Below are 14,342 nucleotides of genomic sequence, written 5' to 3' on the forward strand. Positions count from 1 at the left end.
TAACTAGCAACAAGTTTCTGGAGTTCCAATTCCACCCCTCCAGCTAGACTACTCATGGTCCTGGAACACTTCATCACTTCATCCAGGAAAATTTCTCCCTGGCAGATTCTCCCTGGAATCTCCACTGGATCTGTATTGCAACCCACAGTTCCTCCTCACAGCTCCATTGGGTCTCCATGCAAACATCCAACAAACCTGCTTCACGCTGTCAACACAAGACCATGTTGCAAGTTCAATGACCCACTCTTTTCTGCATTTCTTATACTCTATAATACCAGATAGGGTACCAATTTGTTACTCCAGGGGGGAATAAAGCAGATTTGAAGAATAGGACACTTCTTGAGCATTTGGGCCCTTTCAAAATCCCTTCCTCTCTAACTGTACCTGGTCTGGAAGTTCATCTCAGTGACCTGAAGCTGTTTACTACAGAAATTGGTATCAGAATGTGGGGTGAGATAAATCTGACCATGTGGAATTTGGAACTTTTGTTTTGGAGGAATGGGCATACACTAGATACTTGTGACTGAAGATGCTTTCTGGATCAGTAAACCAAATATTATGTAATATTATGATGAAAGTTTGAAAATGCTTAGTGCAGAAAGAGTTGAACTTGGAAGCCTGGTTTATAAAATTGTAAGGGCAAGAAAAGACTGCAGAGGATTTTGTTGGAATTTGGCTATGGCATAAAGGCTGGCTGTGTTCTGCTGTCCAGGCCCAGAGAATTTGATCAAGGTTAAATTTGTAATGGAATGATGTTTGGTTAAGATATTGGACTGAGAGAATTAAGATTGTAAATTGGAAAACATCTAACAAGTTAAAATTACAGGCACTGAGACCAGTTTTAGGTTACTGAAGCTGCTATTGTCAAACATATTAGCAATCATAGGAAAGATAGTCCAACTGCTTTACATTAAGACAATGGAGAGGATGCCTGAGGAAAGACTATTATAGAAATTCAAACTCTTTTAGAACAAGTTGACTGGAGAAGAAAACTGCTTTTTCAGGTCATGATTTATTTTGTCTAAGAATTAAGAATATGACTGTGTCTTGCACACTTGTTATTGGTTTCAGAAGCATAAAAAATGCATGGAGTGGTCATTTAATGCGCATTGTTCAAGGAGTCACTGCTGAGACATGGCATGTAGGCAGGGCATGATGACATTCATGAATAACCTGGGAGAACCTTTGGAAGATGGACTGTGCTTTGCATGGAGACCTGAAGGTATTTTGGTTATACCAGGATTGTGCAAAGGTTACTGTAGAGGCTTCTAGCTAAGGATGGAAGTTTCCCCTGGCTACACAGCCCAGCTGGAGGGGAAGAACTGGAAAACCTGGGGACTGTCAGTCACTGGTTATGAGCGAACTTGAACTGTAGAAGTTTGATGTTTGATGGTTGTTGAGTGTGCATTGTTGTAGTTTCTCCTTGCTATGTCTTATACCTGTTGCAAATGTTTACTCTGTGCCTTTATATGTTGAAAATATGTAACTTGTTTGATTTTACAGGACTCTCAGCTACAAGACAATCTTAAATCGCAGAGGAGACTTGGGACATTGGAACTATCTTAAATTAGTCAAGACTGTGGGGACCTTTGAAATTAGATTGAATACAATTTATAATGTGTGATGATTTTGAATATATTAGGGGCCTGAGGCATAATGTGGTAGTTTGAATAGATGGTCCTCAATATATTCAGTGTTTTATTAGTCTGTACTTTAGATCTGCAGCTACCTGGCTGGTGGAGGTGTGGTGGTGGGTTTGAAATTCCAATCTAATGATATGCAAAGTGTGACTATCTGGAGTTCCTGAAGTGTGCTGTGTGGTATGGCTTTCTCTTTCTCAGTCAAGCTCTCTCTTGTTCTTTCTCACTCTCTCTCCTTGGATCTGAAGCAGGCCCAGCTTCTTCTGTCATTTATGGATCTGTAAGCCTCCATAAATCCCTTCCTCCATAACTGTGCCTGGTCTGGAAGTTCATCTCAGTGACCTGAAGCTGCCTACTGCATTTATCAATCTTGTTTATTTTTTTCAAAGAACTAGCTTTTTATCCCATCAAGTTTATAATTGTTTCTTTATTTATAATTCATGGTTTATGGACTGATCTTGATTGTTTCTTTATAGCTTATACTTTTGGTATTGGATTTTTCTTGCTTTTCTAATACCTTCATTTGGATTTTCAAATTATTTGAGATATCTTGATATTTATAGTGTAGGCATTTAGATCTATAATCTTTTTCTAAAGACTTACACCATTAGGTTCTACAGGTTTAAGTTTGTTACATTTTCATTTGTATTCAGTCCTAGCAATTTTGGGTCCTTCTTAGTTTATTCAATGACCCATGCATTGTTTAATGAATGTGTTGTTCAATCTCCAGGAGTTTGCATATTTTCTGTTGCTTTTCTTGCTACTGATTTCTAGCTTGTTTTGCATTGTGGTCAAATAAAATAAAAAGATTTATGCAAATGGTTCTAAATTTATAGTGACTTGCCTTGTGTCACATTATATGACCTATTTTAGAGAAGGTCTCATGAGCTGTTTAGAAGAATATGTATCCTGAAGAGATTGGATGGAATGTTCCATAAATATCTGTTAAATCCATTTGATTCATGCTGTAAGCTCCACTGCTTTCTCTCTCTCTCTGTCTCTCTCTCTCTCCATATATATATATATATATATATATATATATATATATATATATATATATATATATATGTATGTATGTATGTATATTTTTTTTGTGTTTTTTTTTGTTTTTTTTGAGGTAGGGTCTCACTCTACCTCAGGCTGACCTGGAATTCACTATGGAGTCTCAGGGTAGCCTCGAACTCATGGTGATCCTCCTACCCTTGCCTCCCGAGTGCTGGGATTAAAGGCGTGTGCCACCACGCCCGGCTTTCAATATTTTGTTTTTATTTATATATTTATTTGGAAGACAGAGAGAAAGAGAGAGAGAGAGAGAACAGGAACACCAGGACTTTCAGCCACTGCAAATGAGCTCCAGATGCTTGTGCCATCTTGTGTACCTGGCTTTGTGTGAGTCCTGGAAAATCAAACCTGGATCCTTTGGCTTTTCAGGCAAATGCCTTAACCATTAAGCCATCTCTCCAGCCTAGTTCCACTTTTTCTGTTTTCCATTTAAATGATTTGTCTCTGGATGATAGGGGGTAGTAAAATGCCCCAGTGTTATTTTACTGGGATTTATGTGGACATAATATTTAGTTAATTTTGCTTTTTAAAGTCTAGTCAATTTTTACAAAATTTAGTGCCCCTGTATTTGGTGTATATATGTTTATAATAATAAATTCCTCCTGTTGAATTGTTTCCTTGATGAGTATAAAGTGGCCCTTGTCTCTTTGGATTACTTTTGGTCCCACATTTCTGTCATGTTCTTTTCATAACTTTTTTTTTCTTTTGAATGTGCAATGATTTTTCTTCCAGACCTATTTCCTCTGTTTTTATTTTCCTCAACCACTGATATTCTGTTATCTACATGATCTATTCTTTTGCTCAGGCGCGTATGGGAGGCTTTTAATTGAGTTACTTAATTTTAGATTTCCATTAGATTTTTCTTTATCATCTCAGTCTGTTTATTGTGTTTCATTTTTCTTTCCTATTTGATTTTCTCACTGGAATTAGTTGCATGTCTGTGCTATTTTGGAATTCATTCAGGCTTACAAATCCAGGGGTATATAATACAGGAGGGTGAAGAAAGTATGCTAACAGGAGCAGGATGCAGGCTGGTGACACTGCATCCATAGTTGGGATTAATGATGCATGCCACCAGGTCTAACTAAGGTTTTTATTTTTAAATCAATGCTTTGGTCTTCTCACAATTTTTCTGTTTATCTTATTCCTCCTCTTATGGTTTCTTTGACATCTCTTTTGAAAACTAGTACTTCCTTTCAGAAACTGGCCACATTTTACCCCCATATTACTATAAAAGAAAACAACCTTCTTCCTTAACTATTTCTCATTTTTCCCAGTAGCCTAATAATTTTGACCATGGGTATGAAATTTAAAAGGCCACTTGGCTTGATGAACTGCAAGTTCAATATGAATTGGCCATATGACCCTGGGCTGTGAGTGGAGATGGAGCTGGAACTTAATGATTAATGAATATGAATATTGACTAACCTGGACAGAATAAACACAGGTTGACTTGATTCCAACTCTCTTTCTTTCTTTTTCTTTTCTTTTTTTTTTCAAGATTGGGTTTCATTCAAACCCGGGCTGGCTGAAATTCAATGTGTTGTCTCAGTGTGACCTTTAACTCACAGTAATGCTCTACCTCTTCTTCTCAAGTGCCTCAGCACTTTAAGGTGTGTGCCACCACACCCAGCTTAACATTTCTCAAGTAACATTTGCCAAGGGTTTGGTAACTACATAAAAATATGTATCAGAGTTGTTGCTTTCAAGAAGTCAAGACCCAGATGGGCATGGTGGTGCATGCCTTTAGTCCCAGCACTCAGGAGGCAGAGGTAAGAGGACCACAGTGAGTTCAAAGCCACCCTGAGACTACATAGTAAATCCCAGGTCAGTCTAGGCTGGAGTGAGACCCTACCTCGAAAAACAAACAAAAAAAGATAAAAAGAAGTTAAGACCCAACTAAAAAGAAAACTTAGTGCTAAAGGAGGTGGTACTATTGGGTAGATACTAACCACACATGTTACATCTTGAGTATATATTTTGAACTAGATCCTTTCTATTTCTCCCTCACTATCATGGGTAGACACTATAGCCTTTTTCTCTGGATTACTCTATTCGTGTCCTATACTATTATTCTCTTTCTCACTTTGGCCAGTTTGCCTTTTAAATTTAAAATTAAATTTAAATCTCTTATCTGCTTCAAACTCTCCCCTGGATCTCTATCTTTATGAGAACTCTACTTCTTTATACCATCTGCACTTACCACTGACCTCTGACATCATCATATGCTGGGCATCTAATTGGCTTGCTTGGATCCAAACACTAAGATCTTCATACTGTTTCAAGTGCACCAACTGGACTCACTATATCCTTAAATATCATTGTGGCTACTCTTCCATACCTGTTAGGTTTGTCTTCAAATGTTACCCTACTAAAGATGTTCTCCTGATCATAATATATGTAAAATGGCATTATGCCCCTTCTTGTTGCTTATTGACTTGTCTACCTTCATTACCTACTCTTGTGCTTAAGATTTTCCAGAAAATTGTTTTATTTACATATTTTCTGTATCTTCCTATTGGAATGCAGACTTTATCAAGGCAAGATTCTGGTCTTCTTTCTTTTATATGTATCTCCAGGCTTCTGTACCTAATAACCACATAATTAATAGTGTTTGAATAAATGATAGATAATGAAGAAAAAAATATTCTCAATGTTCCCTATACATTTGCTTATTAATTCAATACATGTTTAGCAATACCTGATATATGTTAGTAGATGTTTACTAACATTTTTGAGAGGCAATTTGATGAACAAAACATAAAATGTGAGTGTTTTGATGACACTCACGGCCATTTAAGATGGAACAGATATCTTTGGCCCCAATTCTGTGGTTTCGAGTTGAGATGTAGCTCACTATACATAAAAGTACCTGTTTAGTATGCATGAGGCCTTTGGCTCTATCCCAAGAATTGCAAATGATATGGCCTGGCTAAGAACTAATTGAGTCTCACACATTAGGTAATATAGCAAGCAGGTTTCACATCTTCCTGTCCTGTGTGGTGAAATAGTATTTTCTAGTGCCCAGAGCCTTAAAAAGGACAGTAAAACATCTAGACCTAAGCTCTTGCTTTAGAAATGAGGAAACTGAATATTTAAGATATGCAGGAGTCCTTGAGCCCTGGTTCACAGGTTTCTTGGGAACCTTTCCACTCCACCACACTGCCTCTTTTCCCAAATCCTTCCTTTGAATCTCTCCTTACAATGGTCTCCTTTTCTTCATGACAGTCACAACCTTGTTAGAGAGCTAGACAATGTCTGCTATGAAAATTAATATTCTAGCTCTGTGTCTATGATCTTTTCGGGGGCGGGACGAGGTAGCAAGAACAGGTGGTGAGAAGCTAAGAAGACATGCTTGCATGACTGCTCTATATTTTAATGTGGTCCTTGCAGTTCATGTCTTTCTATGGCTCCCATACCCTGAAGGCCACATTATAGTCACCAGGCAGTCAGAGAAATAAAAAACAGTAATCCTATAATCCAGAGCAGAGGTGGCAAGATCCCTCACACCATAGGCCCAGATTCAGACAAGATAGCAAAGCAAAGGATGAAAGATTGGCAGGGATCCTCCAAACTAGAGCTGAATAAATTTGCTTTATGTACAGGAACCCAGAACAAAAGGCTGCCACCCACAAATAGGTGATTTGAGTTGCTGGGTGTTTTTTTTTTTGTTTTTTTTTGCTAAGTTTTAAGCTATGTTAGGAGAAGCTGGATGGGAAAGAATCTATTATGTGACTAGCTGTTGTAGACAGCTTTAGGTTCACTGAGATGAACTTCCAAACCGGACACAGTTATGGAGGAAGAGCAAAACCACACAGCACACTTCAGAAACTCCAGGGGGAATTCAGGCTCTTTGTATATCTTTAGATTGGAATGCCAAATCCACCACCACACCTTAGGACTGGGCCACCCAGTAACACCTCCTCCAGCCAGATAGCTGGAAATCCAAGAATTTTTAATAAACTCCTAAAGCTATGGGGAGGCATTAATTCAAACTACTACATTATGCCCTTGGTCCCCAATAGATTCAAAACCATCTTCATTGTATATTATAGTCTGTCTAATTGCAAAGGTGCCCACAGTCTTTACCAACTCACTATAGTTCCAAAGTCCCAAGTCTCATTTGAGATTTAAGATTGTCTCTTTGTAGTGTGTCTGTAAAATCAAACAAGTTATATATTTTTAACATATAAATACATAGAGTAAAAAATTTTAACTGTTATAAAGCATAACAGGGAAAGACAGAAATAATGTAAAGTCAACAAGCATAAGCAAACATCAAGCTTCTGTAGTTCAAGTCCAATATAACCAAAGACTGACAGTCTCTAGATTTTTCAGTTTTGTCCCTGCAGCTGGGCAGATTAGCCAGGGAAAACCTCCGTCCTTAGCCAATAGCCTCTATGGTAGCCCTTGTGTAGACCTGGTATATGTAAAACATCTTTAGGTCTTCATGTAAACCATGGTCCGTCTTCCAATGGCTTTGTCAGTTTATTAGGGTCATCATGCCCTGCCTCATGCTGCATCTCATCAGCAGCTTCTGGAACCACATGTGTACTTTTTGACCTACTTCATGTATTTTTTTATGTTTTCAAAACCAATACCAGGTGTGCAGGACACAGCCATATTCTCAACTTAGGGACAAAATAAATCATGGCCTTGAAAATCAGGATCTTTCTCCAATCAACTTTTTTAAGACTTTGTATTTTTGTCACTGTTTTTCCTTAGGCATCCTCTTCATTGCTTTAATGTAAAGCAGTTGGGCCATCTTCCTTAAGATTGCTAATGTGTTTGACAATAGAAGCTTTAGTAATTTTGTAATTCAGTCTCACTGTCTGTAATTTTAACTTATTTGAAGTTCTTTCCAACTTAAACTTTTAAATCTCTCAGTCTAATATCTTTAGCCAAGCACATCAGTCTATCACAAATTTAATTTTGACCAATCTCTCTGGGACTAGGCAGTAGAATGCAGCCAGCCCTTATGCAAGTATCCCAGTTCCAACAAAGTCCTCTGAAGTTGTTCCTTCCCCTTAGTAAGCTTATAAGCCAAGTCTTGAAGTTTAATATTATCTGCACTTAGCATTCTAAAACTCTCATCAGAATAGTCCATAAAGCTTGGCTTACCACTCCAGAACACATCTTCAGTTGTAAGCACCAAGTCCACTGCTTCAAAACAGAAGTTCCAAAAGACCTAAATCCACATGGTCAGATTCATCTCACCCAACTTCTGGTACCAATTTCTGTAGCAGACAGCTTCAGGTTTGCTGAGATGAACTTCCAAATGAGGCACAGCTATGGAGGAAGGGATATTTATTGAAGCTTAGAGATCCAGGGTAAGTTCCATAATGGCAGAAGAAGTTGGTCCCCTCTTAAAGGACCAGGCAGAGAGATAGAGAGAGAGAGAGAGAGAGAGAGAGAGAAGCAAAACCATACAGCACACTTCAGAAACTCCAGGAGGAACTTGGGCACTTTGAATATCTTTAGATTGGAATGTCAAATCTACCACCACACTTTAGGGCTAGAACAGCCAGTGACACCTCCAGCCTATTGAGGGGAATTTATTCAAACTACCACACTAGCTCAGCTGTACTTACAAAATACCCTTAAAACTTCTAGAAACAAGGCTTACAAAAACTGTGTTACAGGGAAGAAAATTATGGGTTTTTAAAATTATGTTTAATTATAAAATTTACTGTATGAACAAATTGATTATTTACTTTCTCTGGGATCCTTATACTCCCCTCCCTCTTATTAAGGATTATAACTTGTAATTAACTATCCAGGAGGAAGGTATCTATGGTACTAATTGATGTTATTAGTTTTATGTAAATATCTCCCCTTTCTCTCTCCATCTCCCCCCATGACCTTCTCACCCACTGGGTTATGTCCTTGTCAAGTAATCCCTCCTCTCCTCCCTCCCTATTTCCACTTTCTCCTGGCTTCATTCTTGTTCCCTATCAATATTTCTGTGCTGACTCTCACTTATGTACAACCCAAGCTGTTCCAACCTAGGAACTGCATATTAGGGAGAACATGTGACATTTCTCTTTCTGTGTTTCTGTGACTTCACTTAGTATGATTTTTCCAAGTCCATTTATATTCCTTCAAATATTATTTCAGTTTTCCTTACTACTAAGTAGAATTCCATTGTGCATATATACCATATCTTCAGTAACCATTCTTCAGCTGGTAGGATTCTGGGCTGATAGCATTTTCTAGTTATTGTGAATAGAGAAACAACAAACAAGGCTGAGCAAGGATTTCTGTAGTAAAGAGTAGAGTTTTTAGGATATATGACAAGGAGTGATATACTTGAATGAAATGGTAGATATATTTTCAGCTTTTGTAGGAGTCATCATATTAATTTCCATACTGGTTGTACAAGTTTGTACTCCTACCAGCATTGGATGAAGGTTCCTCTTTCTTCACATCTCTACTAGCATTTGATGTCTTTTGGCTTTTTTTTGTCATTATTTTCATATTTTCAAGCTTTTACCTTTATTCCAGTTCCACTACAACACTGGATTACTCCTAAAAATACTTTCCTAGTTCAGACCTTCAGCCATATCTCTTGTGAAAATGTTTTCATTGCCATTCTCCTTAAATACCATTTCATATTTTAATAAACTATTATAGCTTCACTTATTTCAGTATCTTTATGGGCAAGTGCTTTAACTTCTGATGATTTCAGTATCATTTTATATTTCAAGCTGGTATTATTATATATATTATCAATATAATATTATTATATTATTGTCTATCCTAAGCATATAAGACAGAATTCCCTAAAGGAACAAAACTACTAGGACGTGTGTGTGTGTGTGTGTGTGTGTGTGTGTGTGTGTGTGTGTGTTTTACTAGGTTAGTGTTATGGCATTTTTTTTTTATTACTTTTGTACTCAGTGAATACAGTCAAGTTGGGACCATTGTTAACCTCCTCTATACCCTTCCCCCTCCCCAGGAACCCTCCTCCCTGGGGAATATGGGTTGTGCATTGTGGGTTAGCCATCAGTTATGGGTAGGAGGCAATGTTTCTGTGTATAATGACCCAACATGTGGCTCTGACATTCTTTCTGCTCCCTCTTCTGCAAATTTCCCTGTGCATTCATTTTAGTTCTGCTTCAGTGATAAGGTATTGGGAGCCTTGTGTTTCTGGATATCTGGTTTGGTAGAAGTTGATTGTTCTCTGTGTCTATGTCCTTCACCCTTGTGCTGGTACCAGTTCACCATGAAAACACAGCACTCTTGCTTGTTTTTCCAATTATTTTTAGTTTCAGCTGAGGTCCTTTTGAAGTATGATGGGGTGGTTCTCTTCTTAGGGTCTGGTCTATCTGAAAAAGAGAAGTAAATACTCTGACTGAGAGTAAATTTAGCAACAGATAAATGGGACAATCATTTTTTTAGAGAGAATATAATAGTAGTAGGCCCTCTTTTAAGCCATGAGTGGTGGGAGCTTGATAATGGAGAGTGAGCTCATTTTTGGATATGGTTCTGACTTGTTTCCTGGCTCCAGCTATGGGTTCCATTCCACTGAGCAGATCAGTTAGCAAATCAAGGACCATTGGCTGTGTGTGACTGTTGCCCTTGTGTCAGCATCATGTCAGGTTGTTTGCTACTAAGTAAGTTCGACCATGTTGCTTGGACAGATATTGGTCATTATCCCTCAGTTGCTCATGTAGCACCTTCTGGCACTAGATGTGCTGTCTGGGGACTGATTTTCTTCCAGCTTCCAGCCATGACATTCCATGTTATGTGCCAACAGCATATGGTGGCTTCAGCAAGAGGGTCTTACCACTAATCTTTGGTGGGTCATCAAGTACTCTGACAGAACTCTGTCTTCTTTTGGGAAACCTTGTAGTTCTCTCTGACCAAGAGCTCATTGTGGATGATAACCACATGCTGGTACTGGGAGTTAGAGGAGAGAACCCAAGAAGAGAAGGGAAAAAAAGATAAGTAATATGAAAGAGATAGAAAGGAGAGAAGAAGATGATAGAGAAAGAAACAGAAGAAGATTAAGGTCAGTCTTCATCATACCCTCTCCAGGGCCCTGCGATTCAGGTGTTCCCTCTAAGGATCTAGTGAAGATTCAACCATCTGGTCTGTCTTTTAGGATGTAGAATTTTATGGTACCATTGCCATTTGGGTACAGTTTTGTGTCTCCAACCCTGTCCCTTATCCTCCCCTCCCTCCCCACCCTATTTCCTGGTCCTCAAGATGCTTGCTAGATATGTCAGCTTCTTGGGTAGCTTCAGGTTAGGAACTGTATATTAGTGAGACCATGAGGCAATTATCTTTCTGTGATTGGATGATTTTGCTGAGAATGATCTGTTCCAGGTTCAACCATTTTTTCTTCAAATTTCATAGTGTTGTTTTTCCTTACTGCTGTGTAGAATTCCATCATGTAGATATACCACATCTTAGTTATCCATTCATCTAATGATGGACATGTGGGTTGATTCCAGCTCTTGGCTATTATAAATTGAGGAGCTATATAAACATGGTTGATTAAATCTCTCTGAACTGAGGCATGAAGCTTTTAGGGTACACACTCACTAAGGGAATAATTGGGTCTGTTGTTAGCCTATAGTCAACTTTTTAGGAGTCTCCATATTGTTTCCAAAATGGTTGTACCATCTTACCTTCCCGCCAACAGTGGATGAGGGTTCCTATTTCTCCACATCCTCACCAGCATTTATTTTCATTTGATTTTTTAATGTTTGCTATCCTTACTGGGGTAAGGTGGAATCTCATAGTTGTTTTAATTTGCATTTCCCTGATGATGAACATTTTCTTAAGTGTGTGTTTGCCATTTGTATTTCTTCCTCTGAGAACTGCCTGTATAGTTCCTTGCTTCATTTTGTGAGCGGGTTGTTTGAGTTTTTATAGTTTAGGTTTTTGAGTTCTTTGTAGATTCTAGAGACTAGGTTTCTGTCAGTTGAATATTCAGCAAATATTTTCTCCTATTCTGTGGGTAATCTATTGACTCTGCTTATTTATTGTATGTTTGTCTGTGAAGAAACTTTGCAGCTTCATAAGATCCCACTGGTTTAGTGATTGTTTAAGAACCTGTGCTACTGAGGTTTGTTCGTGAAGTCTTTTCCCATTCCTATATCATGGAAAGTTCCTCTTATATTTTCTTCCAGTAGTAACTGAGCTTCAGGTTTTATGTTGAGGTCTTTGATCCATGTGGACTTGATTGTTGTACATGGGAAGATATGTGGATTAAGTTTCAATTTCCTGCATATGGTTATCCAGTTTGTCCAGCACCATTTGTTGAAGATGCTGTCTTCATTTCAGCCTCTATTGTTAGGGCCTTTGTCAAATATCAAGTAGCTGTAGTTACTTGATCCAAAGTCTGGGTCCTTTATTCTGTTCCATTGGTCTGTACACCTGCTTTTATGCTTATACCATGCTGTTTTTATTACTATGGCTTTGTATTTGTAATATAGCTTTAGATCAGGTATGGTGATACCCTCAGAGGTGATAATTTTACAGAAGATATGCTTGGATATTCGAGGCCTTCTGCCTTTCCATATAAATTTTGAGATCATTTTTTTCTCTCTGTGAAGAACAATGATGTGATTTTGATTGGTATTGCATTAAATATGTATATTGCCTTTGGTAGGATTGTCATTTCCCAGAATGCTAATTCTGCCTATCCAGGAGCATGGGAGGTCTTTCCATTTTCTCAAGTCCTCCTCAATTACTTTTTTGAGTGTTTTTATGTTTTCATTGTATAGATCTTTCACTTTCTTGGTTAATGTTATTCCAAGGTATTTTATTATTATTATTTTTGTTGCTATTGAAAATGGGACACTGTAACTTATTTCCTTCTCTGTATCTTTTCTATTTGCATATAGAAAGGCTACTGATTTTGTGCATTGATTTTGTATCCTGCTACTTTGCTAAAGGAGTTAATTACTTTCAAGAATTTTGGGATGGAGTCTCTTGGGTCTCTTAGGTATAGAATCATGTCATCTGTGAATAGAGCTAACTTAACTTCTTCCTTTTCAAATTGTATCCTTTTTATTTCTCTCTCCTGTCTTTTTGCTTGAGCTAGGATTTCCAGTACTATATTGAAGAGGAGAAGTGAGAGAACCCTGTCTTGTTCCTGATCTCAATAGGAATTCCTTTAGTCTCTCTCCACTAAGTATTATTTGGGCTTTAGGGGCTTTTTATATATCTTTTATTATGTTGACATATAACTAACTGTGCCAATTTTCTCCAATGTTTTGATCATTAAGTGATTTTGTATTTTGTCACAGGCCTTTTCTGCATCTATTGAAATGATCATGTGTTTCTTATGTTTAACCTTGTTTATGTGGTACATTACATGGAAAGATTTCCATATGTTGAGACATCCCTGAGTTCCTGGGATGAAACCTACTTGATCAAGGTGGATTTGGTTTGCGAGGATTTTGTTCAGGATCCTTGCATCTAAGTTCATCAAGGACATAGACCTACAGTTTTCTTGTGGCATCTCTGCTTGGTTTTGGTATTAGGATGATACTAGCTTCATAGAAAGAGTTGGGGATCTGTCCCTGCTCTCCAATTGTGTGGCACAGTTTGAGAAAGATTTATTTTAGTTCTTCAATGAAGGTTTGATAGAATTCATCTGAGAAGCCATCTGGTGCTGGACTCTTCTTTTGGGGGACGTTTTGTATTAACTTTTCAATCTCGATGAGTGTGATAGGTTTGTTTAGGAGATTAATCTGCTCTTAGTTTAGCTTTGGTAGGTGGTATGTGTCCAGGAATTAATCGATTTCCTTGATACTATTCACATTTGTTTAGTAGAGGTTTTTGAAATAAGTCCTCATGATTTTCCCAATTTCACTTATGTCTGTTGTGATCTCTCCTTTTTCATTTCAAATTTTATTAATTTGAAGCATCTCTCTCTCTTTTTTTTTGTTTTTGCTTGATCAAATTGGCCAGAGGTTTGTCAATCTTGCTTATTTTTTACAAAGAACCAACTCTTTGTTTCATCAATTTTCTTAATTGTTTCCTTGGTTTCCAATTCATTAAGTCTTCTCTGATCTTAATTATTTCTTTACATCTATAGATTTTTGGGTTGGAGTCTTCTTTCTTTTCCAGTGCCTTTAGGTAGATGGTTAAGTTATTGATTTGGGATCTCTCTGTCTTTGTTATGAAGGCATTTAGTGCTATGAATTTTCCCTTGAGGACTATCTTCATTGTGTCCCATAAGTTTTGGTATGATGTGTTCTCATTGACATTCAATTCCAGAAATTTTGCAATTTCATTTTTTATTTCATCCACTAGCCATTTATTGTTTAAAAGTGTGCTGTTCAGTTTCCAGGTGCTGTTGGGGTTCTTGGTGGGTCTTTTGTTGTTGATTTCTAGCAATATAGCATTGTGATCTGATATTATGCAGGAGATTATGTCAATCTTCCTAAATATATCAAGGCAGGCTTTGTGACCCATTATATGATCTATTTTTGAGAATATTCCATGGGCTGCTGAGAAGAATGTGCAGTCTGTGGATTTGGGGTACAATGTTCAGTAGATGTCCATTAGGTGTAATTATTCTATGGTTTTGTTGAGCTCTCTCACTTCCCTGTTGATTTTCTGTCTGGGTGATCTGTCTATTGCTGATAATGGATTATTGAAGTCCCCAACTATGATGGT

The sequence above is a fragment of the Jaculus jaculus genome, chromosome 11, assembly GCF_020740685.1.
Source record: "Jaculus jaculus isolate mJacJac1 chromosome 11, mJacJac1.mat.Y.cur, whole genome shotgun sequence".
Lineage (NCBI taxonomy): Eukaryota > Metazoa > Chordata > Mammalia > Rodentia > Dipodidae > Jaculus > Jaculus jaculus.